This window comes from Lactuca serriola, chromosome 6, assembly GCF_051521515.1.
Source record: "Lactuca serriola cultivar US96UC23 chromosome 6, Lser_US96UC23_V15, whole genome shotgun sequence".
NCBI classification, from domain to species: Eukaryota; Viridiplantae; Streptophyta; class Magnoliopsida; order Asterales; family Asteraceae; genus Lactuca; species Lactuca serriola.
The window spans coordinates 24,604,026-24,629,212 of NC_136413.1; the positions used below are offsets into that span (position 1 = coordinate 24,604,026).

The 25,187-nt window shown below is 38.3% G+C and overlaps 1 pseudogene; it reads right to left on the minus strand.

Moving 5' to 3' along the window:
• Positions 1-6,032: 6,032 nt before the first annotated feature.
• Positions 6,033-21,941, minus strand: LOC145059583 (F-box protein SKIP2-like; annotated as a pseudogene).
• Between the last annotated feature and the right edge of the window lie 3,246 nt (positions 21,942-25,187).

The following is a 25,187-nucleotide window of genomic DNA, read 5'->3' on the forward strand; positions in this document are numbered from 1 at the left end:
GCTTCATATTTTCGACTTGGTTATCTTTATCTTTGGATTCAGAATCAATAGCCTTCTCTGGTTCATCGAATAGTAGCATGTATTGCTCGAAAATATTTAAAATCGGCACTGTTACTTGACCGGACTTTGGAAAGATTTCTTTTATAACATATTTTTTTGCCTTCAACTTCTTGACATAGTTGTCGTCGAAAGTGACATAGTATGTTTCTTCAATCCTCTTTCAACGTTTATTCAGAACTATATACGTCTTTGAGTTCAGGGAGTAGCCCAAAATGATCCATTTATCAGCCTTAGCATCAAACTTGTTTTGGTTCTCCTTTGAGTTGAAAATGAAGCAACTTGAACCGAACACGTGAAAGAACTTCACATTTGGCTTTCGGTTGTTCAAGATCTCATAAGGAGTGATTGAGAAGCGCTTGTTCAGATACGATCTATTCTGCGTGTAGCAAGCAGAAACAATACCATCAGCCCAGAAATATAAAGGCAAGGAAGCGAAGTTCAGCATAGTTTGAGCTGCTTCGCACAGAGAACGATTTCACCTTTCGACGATTCCATTCTGTTATGGAGTATATGGAGTAGAAAAATTGTGAGCTGTTCCCTTCTCTGCTAAAGTCTTCAAAATGCTTGTTCTTGAATTCCAAGCCATTGTCGCTTCTCACGTTACGAACCACTTTTCGTAGTTAAACCTCTACTATAAAGAGTTTGAGCTTTAGAGTGGCCTCAGATTTGTGCTTCAAGAAAAATACCCATGTGAAGCGAGAGAAATCGTCTACTATAACAAGTATATACTTGTTTGCACCAATACTTTTGATTGAGGAAGGCCCACAAAGATCGATGTGTAGCAGCTCCAGTGGTTCTATCACCTTTGTGTTGATTATAGAGGGATGACTTTGTCTACTTTGCTTTCCCATTTCACAAGCTACACATAGATGTTCTTTGTCAAATTTGAGAACTGGAAGACCTCGAACGTGATCTCCAAGTACCAGCTTGATGATATCTTTGAAATTGAGATGAGAAAGCCTTCGATGCCATAACCAGCTTTTGTCTGAGTGTGCCTTCGTTAGCAGGCAAACAACTGATTTCCCTCGAATTGGATTGAGATTTAGAGGGTACATTTATCCCTTTCGCTTTGACTTTAGCAGAATATTATTTGACTTCTTTTCGACAATTTATAAGCCTTCGTCATCAAAGGAGACCTTCACACATAGGATTGTTTGTATATAACCCATCATTGGACTCATTTAATGTAGACGTAGGATTCATGGTTTTGACGTCCGCATGCTTTTGGTTCTCTTTCGGGCGTCTTTCCTCTTCTGGAAAGATCTTTCCTTTCTCTTTTGAATCTTTAGATGAATGAAAATGAGAATGAGAAGAAAGAGATTTAGAAGCAAGGTTAGACAGTTGATTATTGCTCTTCCTTGGATGAGAATGAAAACTGTCTTCCCTTCGGTTCTTTCTGACAAGTGGATTTGGGAGCGAACCTATTCTTTTGGTTGCTTACATGTCGAGGACCGAGACCTTCCTTTCGGTTGCCTACATGTTGAGGACTGAAACCTTCCTTTCGGTTGTTATTTCCATAGGGACTGAAATTACCCTTTCGGTTGTTGAGACTTTGTGAACCAAACCTTTGCCCTTGGTTGTTTTCATGGTAGTAGCCAAGATCCTTGTTTTGGTTGTTCTTGCCACGTAAGGGAGACTGCTTTCGTGAAATGGGATTGGCTCTTGGTTCTCCTTGTGACTTATTTGTCTTTTCATACCTAACATAATGAGGATTCTGGGATCGCCAAAATTTTTTTCTTTCTGTGAGATTTTTCTTGTATCTCAGGTTACGTTGGTGCTTTCGTTCTGCCACTTGTTTTGGATTTTTGTGAATATTGGCCTTTTTCTTTGGTACTTGAGCATGACTTACGCTCTTTAATGAACATGTCTCACTAAATGCCATCACTGGTTCGCCTGAAGATGTTTTGGTACCACTTGTACTTGGCACATCATATCGTGTAGGTTCATTAAGTGGTTCTGCCGCATACCTACTCTTCACTCTCCATGATGTTTTCTGAGATAGACCTTCTGTTTCATCGGCGTTATCTGTCGGTGCTGACCAGAAAAACTCATCACACCCATTAGCATTATCTTCTTCTACCAATGATGTTAGTTCATCTGTCTGTTGTGGTGTGACTCCCTGAACTGTGTAAACTTGATTTGGAGTGGTTTAAACCTTTTGATATGCAATAAATTTTTCTTTAAGGACTTTAGTCTTGTCTATTGATGAGCGAGCGAACTCAACAGAATTTTCAGAAATGAGATTTTTATTTGTTTCGGGTTCTCTCTTAACAAATTCAGAACAATCCACCTCATCCTCTACAGAGATTTCACTCATGTCATCATCCTCATTAAGTTCAGATGCATTTTCAACATCAATTTTATTTTCTGAACTTAATTTGGCATTCAACGAGTCAAATTTTTGTACAGTTTCGGTTCTCAGTTTTAGTTTGTCGTTTTCATCCAATAGGTTTTTGAGCATGTCCTTATGGTCTTTTAACTTTATGTAGGACTCTATTTTGTCAAGACCAATTTTGTAGGCAGGAGATATTTCAACAAAAGATACAACATTTTCACAGTTGTAAGCTTCGGCATCAACTTCATCCTCCTTTAACTCAAGGAAAAATCATGCGATGTATCTTCTTTCTTATTTCACAATCAAGATGTAACTGAGTGATATTAAAATATAATCTTTTAGCAATCAAACAAAAAACGTGTTGTTGTTTTAAAAGCTTAAGATTGTCTCGTTGCAAATAGATAGATTCATCGCTAGACCTAATTAATTCCTTCTCCTTCTGCTCAATCCAGATTCTCCTCTCCTCACTCTTCAACGATACCCTGCTAATTTGATCAGTCAGGTTAGAGTTTGTGACACGAGTTTGGGTAAGACTGCTACTTAAACTAGAAAATTTAGATTTTAATCCATTTAGTTCCTTTTCATAGTTAGTAATAGGTATTTTCAGAGAAATAAGAATATTTTGTACCTTCTTAATAAACTCATCACATTCGTTGATCTGTGCACTAACAGGTTTCGCAGCGAAACATCTGTCCTCTTGCTCCTTCTCGTCATCCAGTCCACCATCTGTTGTGTATCCTCACATCTGTGACACACCGTCCGTCACCATCAGACTTCTTCCCTCAACCTTTTCTTCTTTCACCAGCAGAGCCTTGCCATGAGTGGGCTTTCTAACTTCTTTATCCTCTGAATCTGTGGACCACATGTGACCCCACCAAATTCATCGTTATCACCTGTACCCTGCACAATCAAAGCATTCATGTTATTGTTGTTAGTTGCTGATTTCTTTTTCTTGATCTCCTCCAGTCGTCTCAGGAGGTTCGCTTCCTCATCATCTTCATAAACTCTTTCCGACTTTTTCTTCAGCATGCAGTCTTTGGCAAAGTGATTCTTGCCTCAACAATAATGGCAATCAAAACCTGAGTCACCACCAATCTTTGTTTCCTTCTTAGATTCTTCTGTATTTGAACCCATCTTCGGTTCCTCTTTCACCTTTTTGGAACTATAACTTCCCTGCCAGTTTGGGTTCTTGTTGGCGGGGAAATTCCTTTTGATAAACTTTCTCAGATTAGAAACCATCAAGGCATACTCTTCACCAGTTAGATCATAGTCAGCAAGATCTAATTCTTCTTCTTCTTGAACAACACTTTTTTTTCCTTTGGAAATAAGAGCTAACGAACCCAAGCTGGAAACCACATTCGTTTCCTTTGACACCGCACTTTCATGCGACTTCAGAATTCCCACCAGCTTCTCCACAGAATAGGATTTGAATTGTTCGTGTGCCTTCACTGTAGACACAACTTCCATCCATTCGGGTCTAAGACCATTCATGAAGGTAACCTTCTGTTTAATAACCTTCCTTTCGATCCCATGCTTTATCATCTTATTGAAAAGACGATTAAATCGATCAAAAGTCTGAATAAGTTTCTCTTCAGGCTTCTGTTTGAAGTCACCAAATTCAGAAAGTAATAGAGTTTGAATCAAATGCTCCAGATCTTCATCAGTATAATATAATTCATTTAGCCTATCCCATATATCCTTCGCTGTAGCACATGAACTCACCAATCGAAATGTGTCCGATTGTAAAGAAAACGTAATCATTCTTAAAGCTTTAATGTTGCACTGAAACTTCTCTTTTTCGTCTTGAGGAATGTCTTTCACGTCATTCATGAGCTGATTGTACTCCTTTTGAGTTTTGAAAATTTTTGAAGTGCTTGAGTGAGCAAACGGACCAACTGTGATTGCTTCCTAAATCATATACCCATTATCTTCTAAACCAATCACATAATCTTCGAAGTGATGCATCCAGACTTCATAATCCTAGGTATATAGGATTGGAATCCTTGTTGTAGATCCAATACTATTAGAGATATTGATCGGATTAGACTGTGAATCATCCATAGCCATTGTGATGATGTTTTATCAATAACATGTTTAAGATTAGACTTGCAATTTATCTGTAGGGCAAGATCAACAACTAATGAGATACGCCAATGAGGAATGACGGCTCATTTAATATCAATCAATACGGAAAACCCTAATAGCTTCTTCAATGGAAGAGATGTGTATTAATTACACAGCCTCCTACTCTGATACCAATTGATGAGATATAATCTCTAGATTGTTTAGATCTTTCACAGGTAAATCAATGAAGAACAAAAAACTAAATCAAACAAGACAATGAACATAAGATAGAATCAATATAATTCTTATGATTCAAACGTAGTCACGCCTCAGCAGAGCTCGATTAAGAACTTCCACTGTAGAGGCAAGCTAAGGTTTACAATACTTTGATAGGAATAATAAAAGCGTTAATGACTAAGGATGCATGCATGCACCTTAAATACTAAAACCCTAGAATAAATTAATACACAGTTGGACAGGCCCAAACCGGTTACAAAACAGCGCTAACAAGTAACGAGCTCAAGACGCAACACTCAGATCCCGACATATATGTTTGGTTCAAATCTAGTTTGGGCTTTTTGGTGTTAACATGATAAAGGGACTTATTGTTTGAGGTGTTATCTAGGTTTAATTCATAAATTCCATTTATTGGTCTAGCCTCAAAATAGAAGATTCCTTTCAAGAAGGAGTGAATGTTATCATCAACAAATTTGAAATCATAACCAGATTTTCTCAAACTTGAAACTAAAATGATATTTCTATTAATAGAAGTGATTAAACGCGCATTGTCTAATGTCAAGTACAGACAAGATGGTAAAAATAAATCAAAATGTCCTAAAGCTTAGACTACAACATGTGCTCCATTGCCGACATGTAATACCATCTCATCTGCTTTCAGTTCCTTACTCTTTCGGACCGCTGCAACGAATTACAAATATGAGTTCCACAAGCAGTATCTAATACCCAAGTGTTAGATGAAAAAGTAAATAATCCCATTTCAATCATGTAAATGGATATACCTGAAGGGTCTTCCCCGACCTTTTTGTTTTTCAACTGTCCAAGGTACTTAGGACAATTTCTTTTACAAATATAAGTTCCACAACCAGTATCTAACACCCAAGTGTTAGATGAAAAAGTAAATAATGCCATTTCAATCATGAAAATGGATATACCTGAAGGGCCTTCCCCGACCTTTTTGTTTTTCAACAATGCAAGGTACTTAGGACAATTCCTTTTCCAATGCCTGACATCTCCACACTCAAAGCATGTGTCATCTTTGGCAACCTTTTCCTTCTTCTTGGGGGGGGGGTGGGTCTTGAGGAGCTTTCTTCCCTTTTCCCTTGCCAGCTTGTGGGTTTCCCTTGAAGTTCTTACCTTTATTCTTCTTGACTTTTCCTTCCCTAATCATGAGCACTTGGGTAGTTTTACTTGGGATATTCATCTCTACAGTTTTTAGCATCCCGTGCAACTCAGAGATAGATTTCTCCCACCCATTTATGTTATAACTCATGATGAAAGCATTGTAAGACTTTGGCAAACAGTTCAGAATGATATCTGTAGCCAAGTCTTGTGGTTATGAAGAGCCCAATCTCGCCAATTGATCCATGTAGCTTTTCAACTTGAGAACATGTTTGCTCACATTCACATTCTCCTCTATTTTCATGGCACGAAGTGCTCTCACAAATTCAAACCTTTCGGTTCTAGCTTGTTTTCCAAACATCTCCTTGAGATGTTTAATCATGTCAAAGGCAGTGTAGTGTTCCAGATCCCACTGAAGATCGATAACCATAGAGGCAAGCATGAGACATGAAACATCAAGTGAATCATCTATATGCTTTAGCCATGCATCATGTGCAACCTTTGGGAGAGCAGCTGGTTCATCAGAGGTTTCGTTTTCAAGGACATAGTCTTTTTTTCTTGTTTCAAAATAATTCTTAAATTTTTGTGGCAGTCCAAAAAGTTGGAGTGGTTGAGCTTATCTTTCTCAAGAATTAACTAAATGTTCATTGGGTGATGAGTTACAGTAACTGGTGGAGCCATCTACAAAAATTTAACAAAGTTTTCATTTAGTATTCAATTTTTTAAATAATAATACCCCTTTTGTTTCCTAAAACATTATTTATTTAAAGTCTAGGATCTAAGTTACAAATAAAATAAAAGGTTAGGTATCCTTTATCCAATTTACCCAATTTTAACAAGGTAAATAACTTGTATTAGTTACTCCATTTGTATATCATATATTTCTAAGACCCTTAACAATCCATTTGTTTATTTGACATGTTTGGCCTCATCTATGCCTTGGAATACTCTTGCTTATGTGACCTTTATCACAAGAGATTTCCAATCAAGTCATCCAATTAGAGAAACTTGTACAATTAGTCGATAACTTGGTTATAGAAATCGCAAAAATACTTTGCCCATCTAAAGATAATACTAATGGTTAGGTATCCTTTATCCCACTAACATTATACAAGTAATGTGCAAATGTTTGTAAAATTGGATGGCATAGACATGCATTTTGAAAAAAGGGATTTGTATGTTTTATTATTCTATTTAAAACATGTGATATAATGTCAATTGCATGCATCCAATATGTCATGTTATCAATTTTTCTAAAAAAATCACTTTTAAGGTTCTTATAAAAAAACCTAGTTTTATATTTCGGCTTGGTTCAATTTTAAAATTAATAACTAGTTTTAAGTTTGTGTTTGATCCATGTAGAACCTTTTAAATATTGTTTAATAAAACTTAATTTCATTAAATAATACTTTGGAGCTTGAATAAGTTATAAAAACATGATTTTTACACCAATAATTCAATATTTCAAAAGTTGTCGTAATTAATAATTTTATTGCTAGAATATGTTACATCTTATGTCCATATTTTACCTTCTGAAATCCATACTCCATATGATGTTTATTTTTGTTAAAAATAGTTTGAGTTTGTGAAAAACTAAGTTATCAACCACACAAAATATTTACTTGAAAAATAACAACACAGGCATGCATTTGGCATAAACAAGCCTTAAACTATATAAAACTATTGTGAGCCAACACAAAAGTGGTAAGTACTTCCTAAGGGACAAAGGGGTCAAATATTACAACTTTTTCTTCTACTGATCTTCAAGCTCCCACTTGCATTGACAACCAACTTTGTTGCAATTATATAAAAACTTTATAAAATTTATGAACTTTTTTAAAATCTTTATAAAAACTGGGGCTCTCTATGGTTCTTCAAGAAATGGCCTCCATCTTCAACCAAATCACATAAAAATAACAAGAATAAAAACTAGCTACTTTTATTACATACTTTATGAATAAAAGAATATTACAAACCATTTTCAACCAAATCACACAAACAACAACACAAATGGTCCAAGGCTTGTTTATGTACTCTTAAACACATATAAACATAAAACAACCTTTGTTTTTCTAAGACAACTTTAAGTGACAAAAATGCATATAAGTTTTATCACATAAAATAACAATTATAAAGTTGTCAAAGAAATATGTATGAACTTGTTTTTATACAAAAACAAGTTATCCATATTCTCCAAAAACTAAGATATCCATAAATCAAAAATCTAACCAAACTTGCAAGGTGGCTCTGATACCAATTGTTGGGTTTTATTTAAAACTTAGTTTCAAAAACTACAAATAATGGCAAACGGAAGACTTGAGTTTTATAAAATAAAATGAAAATATCACCCACCAAGGATCATCTTGCAAGTATATAAGAAAGATTTAAGACACCACCATAGAAGGAAGAAGTGGTAACAACCCTTGAAGCACTTTGAGTCCTCTAGGGGAGGCTTGGAAGTTGATGGAGTGAGGACGAACCCTGGAGACACCAACAATATCCCAACTTGATTAGAACGCTAGTTCTTATGTTAACTCTTAAGCTTGGAACAAAATACCCAAGTATATATTCCAAGAGAGAAAAAAAAGTAACAATTCCTTCAAGAACTCAAAGGTAAAGAAGAGATGGAGAAAGGATGAAGAAGCTCACGAATTTTTGGGCAAAAATGCAAGCCAAAAGGTGTGTATAATACAAGTGCAAGCTTCAACCTTTTATAGCCATAAAGCATGGTCTTTAACCATGAGGTATTTACAATTTTAAGACTACCATGACCCTAAGTCATCAATCAAGTTTCTTAGGGTGGTTACTTTTGCATTAATCAAATACAAAAGCCATGCTCTCAAAAGAAGACAAATAGTTTAAATTTTATAAACCCAGAGTTTATAAAATATAAACTTTGTCTTTAGGTAAAAGACAAAAGACTCAACTAGTCCAAAATGTTGTACATGACTTATTAATTCATACATTATGAAGTAATGTGTTACTTGTATTGTAAAATAATTATTTCCTTAAAATAAATATTTTCCCAATTTATTATAAGGGTTTATGAATATTTATTAAAATCAAGAGTAAATTACTGAAATCGTCCCTGTGGTTCGGTCAAAATTGTACGCTTGGTCCCTAACTTTTTTTTTCTGCACTTTGATCGTCCCTGTGGTTTGATTTTGTTGCGTTTTTTGTCCCTATAGTTTGGTAAAAATTGCATGTTTGGTCCCTAACTTTATGTATGTAAGGGACGAAAAATGCAACACAATCAAACCACAAGGACGAAAAACGCAACAAAATCAAACAACAGGGACGATCCGAGTGCAAAAAAAAGTTAGGGACCAAACGTGCAATTTTGACCAAACTACAGGGACGATTTCAGTAATTTACTCAATGCTTTATGACTATTCTCATTTTCCGTTTGTTGCATGTGACTTCTGAGATGACCCCACCCACCTACATTCCATTTACTTTTGTCGCATCTGTTTTAATTCCCTGACCCAACCAGTTCAATTTTGAATCCAATGTGAATCCATTTTGGATCCATTAGATCCAAGTTCGGACCCTTCCAACCCAATCTATGTCCAAACCTTTTTCTAAGGTGAATCCATACTCCATCCGGATCTATCTGAAAAGTTTAGTATGCTCAAGAGTCATATTAAAATGATATTGCTAAATAACATATGATCATCAGGGTCACACTAACAACAACTTGATACAATTGATTATTTATAAGAAATTGATTTTAGAGTAAATTACTGAAATTGTCCCTTTAGTTTAATCAAAATTGCATGTTTGGTCCGTTTTTTTTTGCACTCGGATCGTCCTTGTGGTTTGATTTTGTTGCGTTTTTCGTCCCTGTGGTTTGATTTTGTTGCATTTTTCGTCCCTTACATACATAAAGTTAGTGACCAAACATGCAATTTTTACCAAACCATAGGGACGAAAAACGCAACAAAATCAAACCACAGGGACGATCCAAGTGCAAAAAAAAAGTTAGGGACCAAGCGTGCAATTTTAACTAAACCATAGGGACGATTTCAGTAATTTACTCTAAATCATTAAATGAGTGGACAAGAGCTAAAACATGTGGCATATGGTTTAATCATGTAGGTGGTCAGAACATTGGAGTGGGTATAAGTCAACAGATGGAACATGTGTCTCTCAAATGAAATAACCATCAATAAACTTGAAGGTTGTACTTCAAATGCATGTGAGACTCGGCTGATGTGTCGCAAGGTGAATGGAGCTTCAAAGACACTCGCTGCACAAGGAGGTGGTACTCCCTGGTTGCACTGTTGTCTCCAAAAGCAATAAGTAATTAGTGTTTGATAGAATTTTTTTTGTTTGACTATTGATTATTCCCATGTTGCTCTATACATAAATCAAAAAGATTTGAATGAGGATGTTGTCTGGTCCATAATATACACCTGACATATCTCCAGTTTATTCTCTCGGAAGAAAAATACATGTAACTCAAGTTTATACCATAGCACAAATCACTTGTAATCTTGGAATTTTATACCCAAACACACCAATAATTAATTTCATCTTGGAAAATGTCACATCCCGAAAACCAAAGGCGGAAACGTTCCCGGGGTTGACTCCACGTTGAGTATCAAATCCAATGCACATAGTAAAGCAGTAATCACAAAACATTACATTACATAATATTGTTTACATCTGATTAAAGGTAAAGTTGTACATGTATTATACATATGTAATATAGACAAAAGTAAAGACGAGTCTTCGGGACACTCCGTCTTCTCCAAAAGGTTGCGGTGTACCTGTCTAACGTTGACCTGAGAATACAAGCAGTTTGAAAATCAGCATAAAGCTGGTGAGTTCATAAGCAGTTTAGTTTTGAAAAGACGAGTTCCTTTACGTTTTGAGAAAAGTTGTTGATGAAGAAAATCCAATATTTTCTTATTCAAAAATAGTTTAGTTATCCTTTGTTACAAATTCGAAAACGGTTAGTGATGACATTCCAGGAAAATCCCATATTTTCCTTATAGTTATAGTTATTTGTTTGTTTCTTTACTCGATTATGTGCTGTTGTGTTACCCAGGAAAATCCCATATTTTCCTATATGTTGAGTTGTCTATTTGTATCCAGGTTCGTTACTGATTTTGATGCTATCCCAGGAAAATCCCATATTTTCCTATGTGTGGTGTTTTGTTCTTAAGTCTAATTTCGAAATACCAGTAATTACTATGTGAATAGTATTAATTATGTATTCTACTTCCTTAGTTATTCTACGATCGGATGACTATAGTCTACTAACTTAGTTGAAATTTCGAAGCTCTGTCGACATTCTGAGGCGGATATATTCAAAACTCAGTAGAGGTCCAGAGGAGTATTTTCGTAATAAATTCGAAACTCTGGTGACACTCAAGGAGTACATTAACTGTATATTCGAAGTCTTAGTGTCAACCAAAGGCGTTATTTCGTATTCGCAGTCGTATTCGTATTCGTAGACGTATTCGTATTCGTAGACGTATTCGTATTCGTAGACGTATTCGTATTCATAGACATATTCGTATTCGTAGACATATTCGTTCTAAATTACATTCGTATTCGTATTAGTACTCGTATTCGTACTCCTATTAGTATTCAAATTCGTTATTCGTATTCGTATTAGTATTCGAATTCGTTATTCGTATTCGTATTCGTACCTAGTTATATCCGTATTCGCATTCGTTCTATCCTATTAGTTATATTTGTTATTATTAGTATGATTTCTTTTACAAAAGATAATGTAGATCAAAACACTTTTCGAAAGAAATCTACGATAAACCTGGAATTCGAAACATCAGTTATCATAATCTTTGGAAATCATGACATTTAGAAACTAAAATCATTAAATTGTAAATCAGTTTAAGTACAAGAAACACTTGTACTTTTGCTTGTATTCCCCCCCCCCTGAAAACAGTTAAAAACAGTGAAAAAGGGTAGGGGTATGAACTCACCGGACGAGATATGAGACGGTTTGGATGCTAAGAGTTGATCCGGAACTTGTAAACACCCGAGGTTCCTAATTATGATGTAAAGATACACATTTGTATCTAATTAGGACTTAGATTGATTGTTGGATAGGGACAATTGCTTCAAGTCGCGAAAACAATTCGATACAAGTGTTTGGAGGGACCCGGGTGGCGTTTAAGGACGGGAATTGAAGTGAGGGACTTGGGACTTGAGTTTACTCCCCATGAATAAACTTATACAAGAGTTTTTGGTCCAAAACACCCATTCCCCATGAGTTTACGGCCGTAAACTCATGGTAGGGTGGTTTATGGTGCAAATTTGGGCCATAAATGGATATGGACACTTAGAAATGCTTGGATTAATTTTTCTTAAGGCTTTGATTGAATTAAAAACATCATTTACAATACATAAGGGAGTTTACGGCCTAGGCATGGGGTCTTTGGCCGTAAACTCTCAATTCTCCAAGATTTAGTGTTTTTAAGGTGTTAAAATCAATCACATGTGATTCTAAAAATTCCCACAAGCCTAGAAATGAGTTTGTATGGGACATTTGAGGGTTTTATGGAGTTTACGGCCCATGAGACCCCTCTCATGGCCGTAAACTCTTCTATAAGGTGCTACAAGGTGTTTCAAGGTCTAAAACTTGCATAGAAGGGCTTCTAAAATTCATCTAAAGGCTTTAGGGGTGTTTAGTTAGCATTCTAACACCATAAATTATGGAGTTTATGGCCCAAGAACAAGCCTTGGCCGTAAACTCTTAGAAATCCCACAAATGATGTGTTTAAGGCCCTTAAACTATTTTTGGTTGGTCCTATGATTTATTCCAAGGCTTTTGGTGGTGTTGGATGGCTTTCTAACACCTTAGAATTGGATTTATGCCAAGTTTTGAGGAGTTTACGGCCCAAGCACATGCCTTGGCCATAAACTCACCTAAATCCCCCAAAAATCATGTTTCAAGTGTCCAAATGCTAAAACCAAGGTCCTATAATTCATATCTAAGCCATAGAAGTGATTTGGAAGGGTTTAAGGGCATGAAAAACCCTATTTACATGAGTTTACGGCCCAAGCTTATGCCTTGGCCGTAAACTCATTCAAATGGCTCAAAATCAAAGTTTTAAATGTTCTAAGTCCATATCTTGAAGTCCCTTTGCCATATCTAAAGTCCAAATGAGTTTAGGAAGGAGTTTAAGGGCTAAAAACCCTTCAAAATGGTGTTTACGGCCTAGGCAGCCTCCTGGGCCGTAAACTCACATATGATGTCCTATTTCATGATTAAATGTCAAATTTGGAGGCCAAATATGCTATAGATTAAGGCTAGGAAGGTACCTTAAGGATTTGAGGCCTTAAAATTGAGTTTTGGACCCTTAATCTTTGGATTTAGGAGAGAGGTTAGAGAGAGAGTAGAGAAAGAAGGAAAAAGCTTCAAATGAGAGGTTAAACATGTTTATATAGTTCCTAAAACTTGTACACGGTGGAATTCTACCCGATACCGGCCTTAAACGATGCTTTAGGTCGCACCCGATTGAGTTTCCGTCACCCGGCGGGGACGTTTCTAAAACTCATGTAACAATGTTTTTGGGCTGATTTCTTGAGTTCCTAAATGGATGGGACACTCATTGAGTTAAAATAAACATATAAATTTTACTAACTAAACCCAAAAATGATATTGGGACATTTCGATTTCTGACGAGTTATACGGGTAGAATGGGTTTTCGGCGATGAACAACTTCGGGTTGTTACATTATCCCCCCGTTAGAGGGAATTTCGTCCCGAAATTCAAAGAATAAGATACAGATCATGGATTGGAATGAGACACGAATAGATTTGTTGCTTTGGATCTTCACTTTCCCAAGTGGAATTTGGTCTCTACTGGGCGTTCTAACGAATTCTCATTAGTAGGACGTGTCTTTGTTTCGCACATTGACTCTCACAATCTACGATAGCAATCTGTTTTCTCATGGAGGTTTCAACCCTGGACGACTTCGGTTTCCTCAAGGAATCACTAAGGTTTCGTTGGGCAGACGCTTCTAAGGATTTGAGACGTGGTGATCTAGATAGATGTTATCAAGTTCTAAGGGTATCCGAAATCTAAGGGTTATAGAACCGATTTCTACAAAGATCTCGGAGGGTCAGATGTGAGACTAAACTAGACGTTCGAAAGAAACTCCCGGGAATCCTTCGGGATAGACATTGAGAGGAAAGAACTGTTACTTCCCGTTTCTCAATAATCACAGAAACGAGGGATGCGTGGTAATTCACATTAGGAAAAACTTTTGAGTTCTAAGACATAGAATGATATGAAAGTTTGATGCCGAAGATCACGAGAACAGGGCCGAGGAAAGATCTAGACGAGCGACCCTTTTGAAATCAAGGATAACAACATGAATGAAACTCGGTCATATCATGTTACACATAGCATCAAAGTATTTTCATGGAGAGTTTCCCCTTTTTAAATTGAATGGAACAGAATAGTCCTCCGGACTGAGGATTCAATCTATAGGTACGAAGTTAGTGTTCTCTATCTCACTAGTTAGTCGTCTAGACAGTGCACATTTTGATTACATGTGAAGGATTTAGTCTAGATAGATATTTGAATGAACGATTAGCAAATTTTTACCACATTAGAATCGAGAAGGATTGCGGGCACAAGATTTATCAAAGAGAAGTATACCTGTAGCAACGGTGGGATCGGCGACTGTTCTTTCTTGTCCCATGGTTAGGACTCTCCCGGTGTTGCCAGATGTTACTGTCTTCGGACAATTTCGCTTATAGTGTCCGACCTCTCCACAACTATAGCAGGTTTGACCGATACCTGCTCCGGAAGCCTGACTAGTTGACGGGGTTGGGGTTTTGCAGGTTCGTGCGAGGTGACCTTCCTGGCCACAGCTTCTACAAAACTTTGCACGACAAGGGCCAGGGATGCGATGGTGGTAACTACAATGGTTGCACCCATGGGAGGATACCAGCATATCCGGTGACAGGTGCTTGAGACGTTGAATTGACAACAGAAACAACAGCAGGGATAGTGGCAGCGTGGACTGCCACTATTTGCTGTTTCTTTGAGAGTTCTGGGGAAGATTGACTCTTCTTCTTCTTCCAAAACTTTCTTTTCTCACCACTCTTTTCTGTGGGCTCGGGGGTGGTGTCTGCTTCTTCCTGCACATCACTGTGATCGATCAAAGTTTGAGCCAGACACTTTGCACTGTCGTATGTATCTGGCTTTGCTACTATAACGTTCCCCTTTGTTGGTTGGGTTAATCCCCAGATGAATCTTTCTATCTTTTTGCTTTCCGGGGTAACCATTCCCGGACAAAGGAGTGCCAGGTCATCAAACCTTGAAGTGTAAGAGGCGATATCGGAACCTTTCATCTTCAGGTTCCATAGCTCGTTTTCCAGCTTCTGGATTTCACCTCGAGGGCAGTACTCCGCACGTAGGAGTTCCTTCATTACTTCCCATCCCATAGCATTAGCTACCGATAAGGTCAAGGATTTGACTCGGCCGTTCCACCAAGTCAAAGCTTTATCGAGGAGAGTGCAGGCAGCAAACTTGACTCTATCAGACTCCGAACAGCCACATATCTCAAAGATTGATTCGATTCTCTCGAACCATCGGGTTAAGGCAATGACACCTCCTGTGCCATCGAAGAAGGTCGGTTTTGCGTTCATGAAGTCTTTATAGGAACCCCCTTTTTGGTGTCCCTGGCTATCATCTGGGTTTTGGGTTTCACCTCCCGAACTCCTAGAGTTCAGTTGAGGTAAGAGAGCTGATATAGTAGCGGAAATGGTTGCCTGAAGTGTTTCCAAATCGATTTGAATAGGACGTGGTGGCGGAGGAGGATTGTTGTTGTTCATTGAGTTGGGTCTCTTTCTTGGAGGCATCTTGATCTAAAAAGATCAGGAAAGAGAGGACCATAAGTCCTCTGAATTGAATCGAGAGATATGAGACAGGAGATATCTCATCAGGGCAAATATAACATCATACAAAGCGATAAAGCAGAAAGGAGTTATCAAGATAGAACATTTTATCGCTAGAGGAATAATCAAGGAATAACGCGTATACGAGGATTTCTGCAAAGGATCGGCTCGAGAAATACTCCCATAGTATTTCATGGTTCGCTGCAGCGATGATTTGTTGTTTGGAATATTGGGTAAGTTTTAGGTATGCCGCATGCCACAGTCACTCCCAAGCACATGTTGGTCGTGTCTCGAATGAATACAGTTGGCCAGGCTATATTGACCCTAGACATGACTACATAACTGCCCAGGTTTAACCGCAATGTACAACACCCATTTACTTATGTTTTGTTCTACTTATAGTTACGGATTTCGACGGCTCGGCATACTTAAATACTTTTGAAAATACTTATATATTGTAGGATACTTTTAGTTCAGAGCACTTAGGACCTTTAATATTTATAGTCTTATACCATGTAAGCTTTGGTATACCAGTTCACTATAAACAAGGGCTCTGATACCAATCTGTCACACCCCGAAAACCAAAGGCGGAAACGTTCCCGGGGTTGACTCCACGTTGAGTATCAAATCCAATGCACATAGTAAAGCAGTAATCACAAAACATTACATTACATAATATTGTTTACATCTGATTGAAGGTAAAGTTGTACATGTATTATACATATGTAATATAGACAAAAGTAAAGACGAGTCTTCGGGACGCTCCATCTTCTCCAAAAGGTTGCGGTGTACCTGTCTAACGTTGACCTGAGAATACAAGCAGTTTGAAAATCAGCATAAAGCTGGTGAGTTCATAAGCAATTTAGTTTTGAAAAGACGAGTTCCTTTACGTTTCGAGAAAAGTTGTTGATGAAGAAAATCCCATATTTTCTTATTCAAAAACAGTTTAGTTATCCTTTGTTACAAATTCGAAAACGGTTAGTTATGACATTCCAGGAAAATCCCACATTTTCCTTATAGTTATAGTTATTCATTTGTTTCTTTACTCGATTATGTGCTGTTGTGTTACCCAGGAAAATCCCATATTTTCCTATATGTTGAGTTGTCTATTTGTATCCAGGTTCGTTACTGATTTTGATGCTATCCCAGGAAAATCCCATATTTTCCTATGTGTGGTGTTTTGTTCTTAAGTCTGATTTCGAAATACCAGTAATTACTATGTCAATAGTATTAATTATGTATTCTACTTCCTTAGTTATTCTACGATCGGATGACTATAGTCTACTAACTTAGTTGAAATTTCGAAGCTCTGTCGACATTTTGAGGCGGATATATTCGAAACTCAGTAGAGGTCCAGAGGAGTATTTTCGTAATAAATTCGAAACTCTGGTGACACTCAAGGAGTACATTAACTGTATATTCGAAGTCTTAGTGTCAACCAAAGGCGTTATTTCGTATTCGCCGTCGTATTCGTATTCGTAGACGTATTCGTATTCGTAGACGTATTCGTATTCGTAGACGTATTCGTATTCATAGACATATTCGTATTCGTAGACATATTCGTTCTAAATTACATTCGTATTCGTATTAGTACTCGTATTCGTACTCCTATTAGTATTCAAATTCGTTATTCGTATTCGTATTAGTATTCGAATTCGTTATTCGTATTCGTATTCGTACCTAGTTATATCCGTATTCGCATTCGTTCTATCCTATTAGTTATATTTGTTATTATTAGTATGATTTCTTTTACAAAAGATAATGTAGATCAAAACACTTTTCGAAAGAAATCTACGATTAACCTGGAATTCGAAACATCAGTTATCATAATCTTTGGAAATCATGACATTTAGAAACTAAAATCATTAAATTGTAAATCAGTTTAAGTACAAGAAACACTTGTACTTTTGCTTGTATTCCCCCCCTGAAAACAGTTAAAAAACAGTGAAAAAGGGTAGGGGTATGAACTCACCGGACGAGATATGAGACGGTTTGGATGCTAAGAGTTGATCCGGAACTTGTAAACACACGATGTTCCTAATTATGATGTAAAGATACACATTTGTATCTAATTAGGACTTAGATTGATTGTTGGATAGGGACAATTGCTTCAAGTCGCGAAAACAATTCGATACAAGTGTTTGGAGGGACCCGGGTGGCATTTAAGGACGGGAATTGAAGTGAGGGACTTGGGACTTGAGTTTACTCCCCATGAATAAACTTATACAAGAGTTTTTGGTCCAAAACACCCATTCCCCATGAGTTTACGGCCGTAAACTCATGGTAGGGTGGTTTATGGTGCAAATTTGGGTCATAAATGGATATGGACACTTAGAAATGCTTGGATTAATTTTTCTTAAGGCTTGGATTGAATTAAAAACATCATTTACAATACATAAGGGAGTTTACGGCCTAGGCATGGGGTCTTTGGCCGTAAACTCTCAATTCTCCAAGATTTAGTGTTTTTAAGGTGTTAAAATCAATCACATGTGATTCTAAAAATTCCCACAAGCCTAGAAATGAGTTTGTATGGGACATTTGAGGGTTTTATGGAGTTTACGGCCCATGAGACCCCTCTCATGGCCGTAAAATATTCTATAAGGTGCTACAAGGTGTTTCAAGGTCTAAAACTTGCATAGAAGGGCTTCTAAAATTCATCTAAAGGCTTTAGGGGTGTTTAGTTAGCATTCTAACACCATAAATTATGGAGTTTACGGCCCAAGAACAAGCCTTGGCCGTAAACTCTTAGAAATCCCACAAATGATGTGTTTAAGGCCCTTAAACTATTTTTGGTTGGTCCTATGATTTATTCCAAGGCTTTTGGTGGTGTTGGATGGCTTTCTAACACCTTAGAATTGGATTTATGCCAAGTTTTGAGGAGTTTACGGCCCAAGCACATGCCTTGGCCGTAAACTCACCTAAATCCCCCAAAAATCATGTTTCAAGTGTCCAAATGCTAAAACCAAGGTCCTATAATTCATATCTAAGCCATAGAAGTGATTTGGAAGGGTTTAAGGGCATGAATGTCGCACCCCCAAACCTGAACGGCGGAAACGTTCGGGGGCGGATGACTTCATGTAGTAACGTAACAAATGAATACATAGTAAAGAAAGCAATACAACCATCATATATATAATTGAAAGTTTACATTTGTCAAAAGTTACATGTTCAAAACCAATTACAATATGATGTCAAAATACGAGATTAAACTGGCACCGCAGCATCCCTTCATCAAAAGCAAAATGAATACCTGAAATTTACTGATTCCCTGGGACATACAAGTAAATTTTGAAAGAGTAGATCAGCATATAAGCTGGTGAGTTTCATAAGTATTTAAATGACAATGTTTGAATGAAATGAAATGTTTTGTCTTTGTTTGTTTGTGTTTAGAAAATCCTATATTTTCTACTAGTATAATAGTAGCCTTCACTCAAGACCAATGTTTGTTTCTAAAATGTATGTAGGTGTAAAATAACCAATGAGTTTGAAAACCTTGTAAATCAATGCATTTTTAATACCCCTTGTGAGTTTTATAACCATACTATTGACTCGGAATGCCTATACACAACGTTCTTCAGGCGTTGGAATGTTATGACGTTTGTCACCCCAAATGGTGGACTGCAGCTAACAGTCAGGGCGCGGGTTGTCAAGCCCGTATAGATCTATATACAAACACCACGCTCCCCCTCCAAGGGATTCTGGTATATAATACAGGACTTGAAATGTGTACTCGAACGTATATGAAGTTAGTGTCTCACAAAACCGTGGTATAAAAACAGATCTACTTGTTAAAATGTTACGTTTGTTCTTGTATACGAAAGTAAACTTCTTGAAATTCATGTTTCTAGTACATAAGGGTTAGAAATTTGTTCGTAAAACTATACCTATTATAGTTTTCTAAAAGTGTGTCTTGTTTGTTTAGAAATACCCAGAAAAGAAATCACTTGTTTATGAAAGCATAGATTTTTGGTGTAGAGTCTAAGATAGACAAGAATAATCTAAGAAAAGTTTAGTTTATACATACATTACAACAATGTATATTTCAAAAGATAGAATGCTATTTTAACATATTTTATATATATGAAAGTTCCTTATAAAGTTTGTAAATCGCATGTGATTTGGATATATAAAAGCATATAAAAGAGTTTCTTTATGTAACACACGATAATACTCGTGTGTTTTACTTGTAATCCCCCCCTTGAAAGCATATAAAAGAATTTAAAGAATATTTAAAAGGTAGATTAAGGGGTATGAACTCACTTGAAAGTTTGAAGATAGCGAGATGGAAAACCGGGCAGAGTTTCGTCTCGGGAAACGGATTTTCCTCGGGATTCTCGGAAATCTCGGGAGCAAAATCGACCCTCGGGACTTGAGCAAAAAGACCAGAGCTTCGGGTTTGAACGGGCACGGAAAACGAGGCAAGGTTGTGAGAGAGAGGAGAGAAATGAGCCCTTTTCTCGGAAGCCCTCCCATCCTATTTATAGGAAGGCTAGACTGCCTCGGTACGTGGGGCGTACGCTCGTACGCAGCGCGTACGCGTACGTCATGCATGACCGAAGCCTCGACTGCCTCGGCTTCGGATGGGACGGGTTGCTGGGTACGCGGGTCGGATGGGACGGGTTGCTGGGGAGACGGGTCGGATGGGACGGCGGGTCGGACGGGACAGCGGGTCGGACGGGTCGGATACTTCGGACGGGTCGGACGGGTCGGATAGGGCGACGTGGACGATCAGAGGCCAAGTCTCTCAGGTACGCAGGGCGTACAGGGGTACGCAGCGCGTACCCGGATGAGGACGCTGACTCCTCTTCGGATAAGGTCCGAATTTTGAATTAAATAAAGACAAAACTTCAAAAATGGTCCCTGTGGTTTTCGAAAATATCAAGTTTAGTCCCTAAGTTCAAAAAACCTCACAAATGGTCCCTGTGGTTTCAAAACTTTTAACAAATGGTCCTTTTGGCTAACACCGTTAACATTTAACCGTTAAGTGAAGGGCATTTCAGTCATTTTACCACCACAGGGACCATTTATGAAGTTTGCCTTAATTTTTTTTTTTAAAAAAGAAAAAAATTTATTTAATATTAAAGGGCCCGACCCCCCCCTCTCTCTCTCTATCTCTCTCTCTCTCTCTTAAACATTGCATCTACAGCTTCAGTTTCAACTTCACACACATCCAAATTCACCACCAATGATCCTCTTCTAGCTCGTAGCCAATCTCCCACTTCACTAGTCACATTCTTGCACTTCTTTACCTTGATCTTCACCAAATTAGGACAACCCCAAGCAAAAGCTTCAATTCCTTCATCTGATACTGGACACCCTTTTATACAGAGCTTCTTCAAAGCAACACATTTTGATGCTATGCTTGAAATTTCCCCATCAGTTATTGTTTCGCTTCCACATAGAGCTAATCTTTCTAGTTTTTGATAGTTTGTAGTGATTGCTTCTAGGCTTGCTGAGTTAGGGTTGACCCCAATTAGATCAAGTTCTTGAAGGTTTACACTGTGTTTAGCAATCGCTGTCAAACCCTCGTTTCCTATCCTGTTTGTTCTCCATCCATCGATGTGAAGCTTTCTTAAGTAGTTACAGTGCTCAGCAATGGCGACAACCCCAGTATTTATGCATTCTGGTGTCTTGACGATGTGTAGAATTTCCAATTTGGAGCAATTAGAGAGGGATGAAAGCCCAACATCGGTTACCTGTAGTCTCTCCAGATGAACTTCAACCAAACAACTATCTGCAGTCGCTATCGTCTCCAATAACCTATCCCAATCGCCTAAGCATCGGAGCAATTTCAACGTCTTCAGTTTTTTTGCACCGCTAATTAAAGGTCCGAAGAAATGGCCGTTGTATAGCTCCTTAAGACATACTTTTGAGCGAGGAAGCCGCCGCCCCTGGCCCAATCGGCTCCGCTGCTCCTCCGTCGTTGATGCCTCTTAATCGTTTAACAGACAGCTCCTCGAGATAAGAACAGCTATCGAGGAGGGCGTTTATGCCTTTAGCACCGAACATTCAAGATCCACAAGAGAATTTCTTCAAACCCTTGCAGTTTTTCGCTAAGCCGGCCATACCTACATCAGTTGCAGGTGAAGAATGGGAAGAAGATGATAGGGTAGGTGGGTTTTTTGATCTTACGAAAGAGAGAGAGAGAGAGAGAGAGAGTGAGAGAGAGGGGTGGGGCCCTTTAATATTAAATAATTTTTTTTCTTTTTTTTAAAAAAAAAATTAAGGCAAACTTCATAAATGGTCCCCGTGGTGGTAAAATGACTGAAATGCCCTTCACTTAACGGTTAAATGTTAACGGTGTTAGCCAAAAGGACCATTTGTTAAAAGTTTTGAAACCACAGGGACCATCTGTGAGGTTTTTTGAACTTAGGGACTAAAATTGATATTTTCAAAAACCACAGGGACCATTTTTGAAGTTTTGTCTTAAATAAATATATAATTTATTTACTAAACTTCAAAAATTCATATCTTCTTCATACGGACTCCGTTTTCGATGGTCTTTATATCCACGCGTAGGTGAGACTACGCTCTACAACTTTCGTTTAGACTCCGTCGGCAAATTCCGAAATTATTTTTTTATTATTTATATTAAACTCATCGTGTTTAAGGAATTTCTTTGAAAATTCATAACTTCTTTATCTGATGTCGGTTTTTGCCAGACTTTTTACTGCTGGAATACCATTGTCGAGACCTTCGATTCTCGTTTAGGTCATTCCGGCCAAAAGTCGCTCGATCTCCGATTCGAGTTTTTAGCTGTCTGTTGCTAAGCCGAACTTGGAGAAATCATAACTTCGCTATATGAAGTCGGATTTGGGCGTTCTTTTCACGTACGATCATGGTTCAAAGACATTTAAACATAGAAGGAAATTAAATAGAACTATTTGTACATTTTATTATGAAAGTAAATTTTATTACTCAAAAGTGGTTACAATACTTGACCCTTTTTGGTCATTACAAAGAGTTGAAATATCTGGTTGTCACATCATCCCCCCGTTAGAGAGAATTTCGTCCCGAAATTTAAAGTAGTAAAGATACTAGTGAACATGAAAGAGATGGGGCTACTTTTGTTTCATCTGATCTTCGCGTTCCCATGTGAATTCTGGTCCCCGCTTGGCATTCCAGCGAACCTTCACGATGGGGATGCGACTTTGTTTTGTTTGCTTGACCTCTCGGTCCATGATTTCTACTGGTTCTTCCATAAAGTCGAGGCTCTCGTTGATCTCGATCTCGTCGAGTGGAATAACAAGAGTCTCGTCGGACAGACACATTTTCAAGTTTGAGACGTGGAAGGTTGGATGGATGTTACTAAGTTCGCGCGGTAGGTTAAGCTTGTAAGCCACAGGGCCGATTCTGGCAAGGATCTCGAAAGGCCCTATATATCTTGGATTTAGTTTCCCACGCTTTCCAAATCGTATTAAACCCTTCCACGGTGAGACCTTTAATAAGACGTGGTCTCCTACCTGGAATTCCAAAGGTTTCCTCCTTTGGTCAGCGTAGCTTTTCTGTCGGTCTCTCGAGGCTTTCAATCGTTCACGAATCTGAACGATCTTCTCTGTCGTTTCTCGTATGATTTCCGGACCGGTGAGAGTGCTTTCAGGAACTCTTCCTCTAGCTAACTGGGTATCACCAACTTCAGTCCAGCACAGAGGGGATCTGCACTTTCGACCATAGAGGGCTTCAAACGGAGCAGCCTTTATGCTTGTATGATAACTATTGTTGTATGAAAATTCGAAAAGGGGTAAATGAATATCCCATGCCTTTCCAAAGTCAATCACACAGGCTCTCAGCATATCTTCTAAAGTTTGTATTGTTCTCTCACTTTGTCCGTCTGTTTGTGGGTGGTAGGCCGTACTCATGTCTAGCCTAGTTCCCAGGGAACTTTGTAGTGACTGCCAGAATCTTGAAGTGAATCTACTATCTCGATCGGAGATAATGGATATCGGAACACCATGCAGTCGCACTACTTCCCTTAAGTAAGTTCTTGTAAGCTTCTCCATTTTGTCAGTTTCCTTGATGGGTAGGAAATGCGCGGATTTGGTCAATCTGTCGACAATGACCCATATGGTATCGAGTCCACTTGTCGTCTTGGGTAACTTGGTTATGAAGTCCATAGTAATCCGCTCCCATTTCCATTCTGGTATCTCTGGTTGTTGTAGTAATCCTGACGGTTTCTGATACTCGACCTTAACCTTAGCGCAAGTAAGACATTTACTCACGAAGGTAGCAATTTCTGCTTTCATGTTAGGCCACCAGTACAGCTTTTTAAGATCCAGATACATTTTATCTGAACCCGGGTGAACGGAATATCTTGAGTTGTGAGCCTCGGTCATGACTACGTTTCTAAAACCACCATGTTTTGGGGTCCAGATTCGGTCCATGAGATAGTAGGCTCCGCCACCCTTGACTTCTAGATTCTTCTCCATTCCTCGCAGGGATTCACCTGCCACGTTTTCAGGTTGCAAAGCTTCCATTTGTGCCTCCTTAATTTGTGTGGATAAGTGGGAATGGATAGTCATGGTCAGAGATTTGACCCTCCGACCAGTGTATTCCTTTCGACTGAGGGCGTCAGCTACTACGTTGGCCTTGCCAGGATGATAACGAATTTCGCATTCGTAGTCATTCAGTAACTCAACCCATCGTCGTTGTCGCATGTTGAGTTCCTTTTGATCAAAAATGTGTTGAAGGCTCTTGTGATCGGTGAAAATAGTACTCTTTGTTCCGTATAAGTAGTGCCTCCAGATCTTCAGAGCAAATACCACTGCTCCTAACTCGAGATCGTTTGTCGTGTAGTTCACTTCGTGTGTCTTAAGCTGTCGGGAGGCATAAGCGATAACCTTCCCTCTCTGCATAAGAACACAACCAAGTCCTTGATTTGACGCATCGCAATACACTACGAAGTCTTCTATCCCTTCGGGGAGGGATAGTATCGGTGCGGTGCACAAGGCCTGCTTTAGTGTCTGGAATGCCTTCTCTTGTTTCGCTTCCCAGTCAAAGGCCACACCTTTCTGGGTTAATGTAGTAAGAGGTTTCGCAATGCTCGAAAAGTTATTTATGAATCTGCGATAGTAGCCAGCTAGACCTAGAAATTGACGAATTTATGTAGGTGTCTTTGGTGCCGACCAGTTCTCAATAGCCTTAATTTTGGAGGGGTCCACGTGTATACCTTTCTCGCTAACAACGTGGCCTAAAAATTCGACTCTTCGAATCCAAAATTCGCATTTAGAGAACTTCGCATAGAGTTTCTCCGTTCGCAGTGTTTCTAGGACCTTTCGTAGGTGCTGACTATGCTCCTCCTCACTTCGAGAGTAGATAAGTATATCATCGATAAAGACGATGACGAACTGATCCAAGTAAGGGCGGCATACCCTATTCATTAGGTCCATAAATACTGCTGGTGCATTGGTTAATCCGAACGGCATCATTACAAATTCGTAGTGTCCATAACGAGTTCGGGAAGTTGTCTTTGGAATGTCCCCCTCTA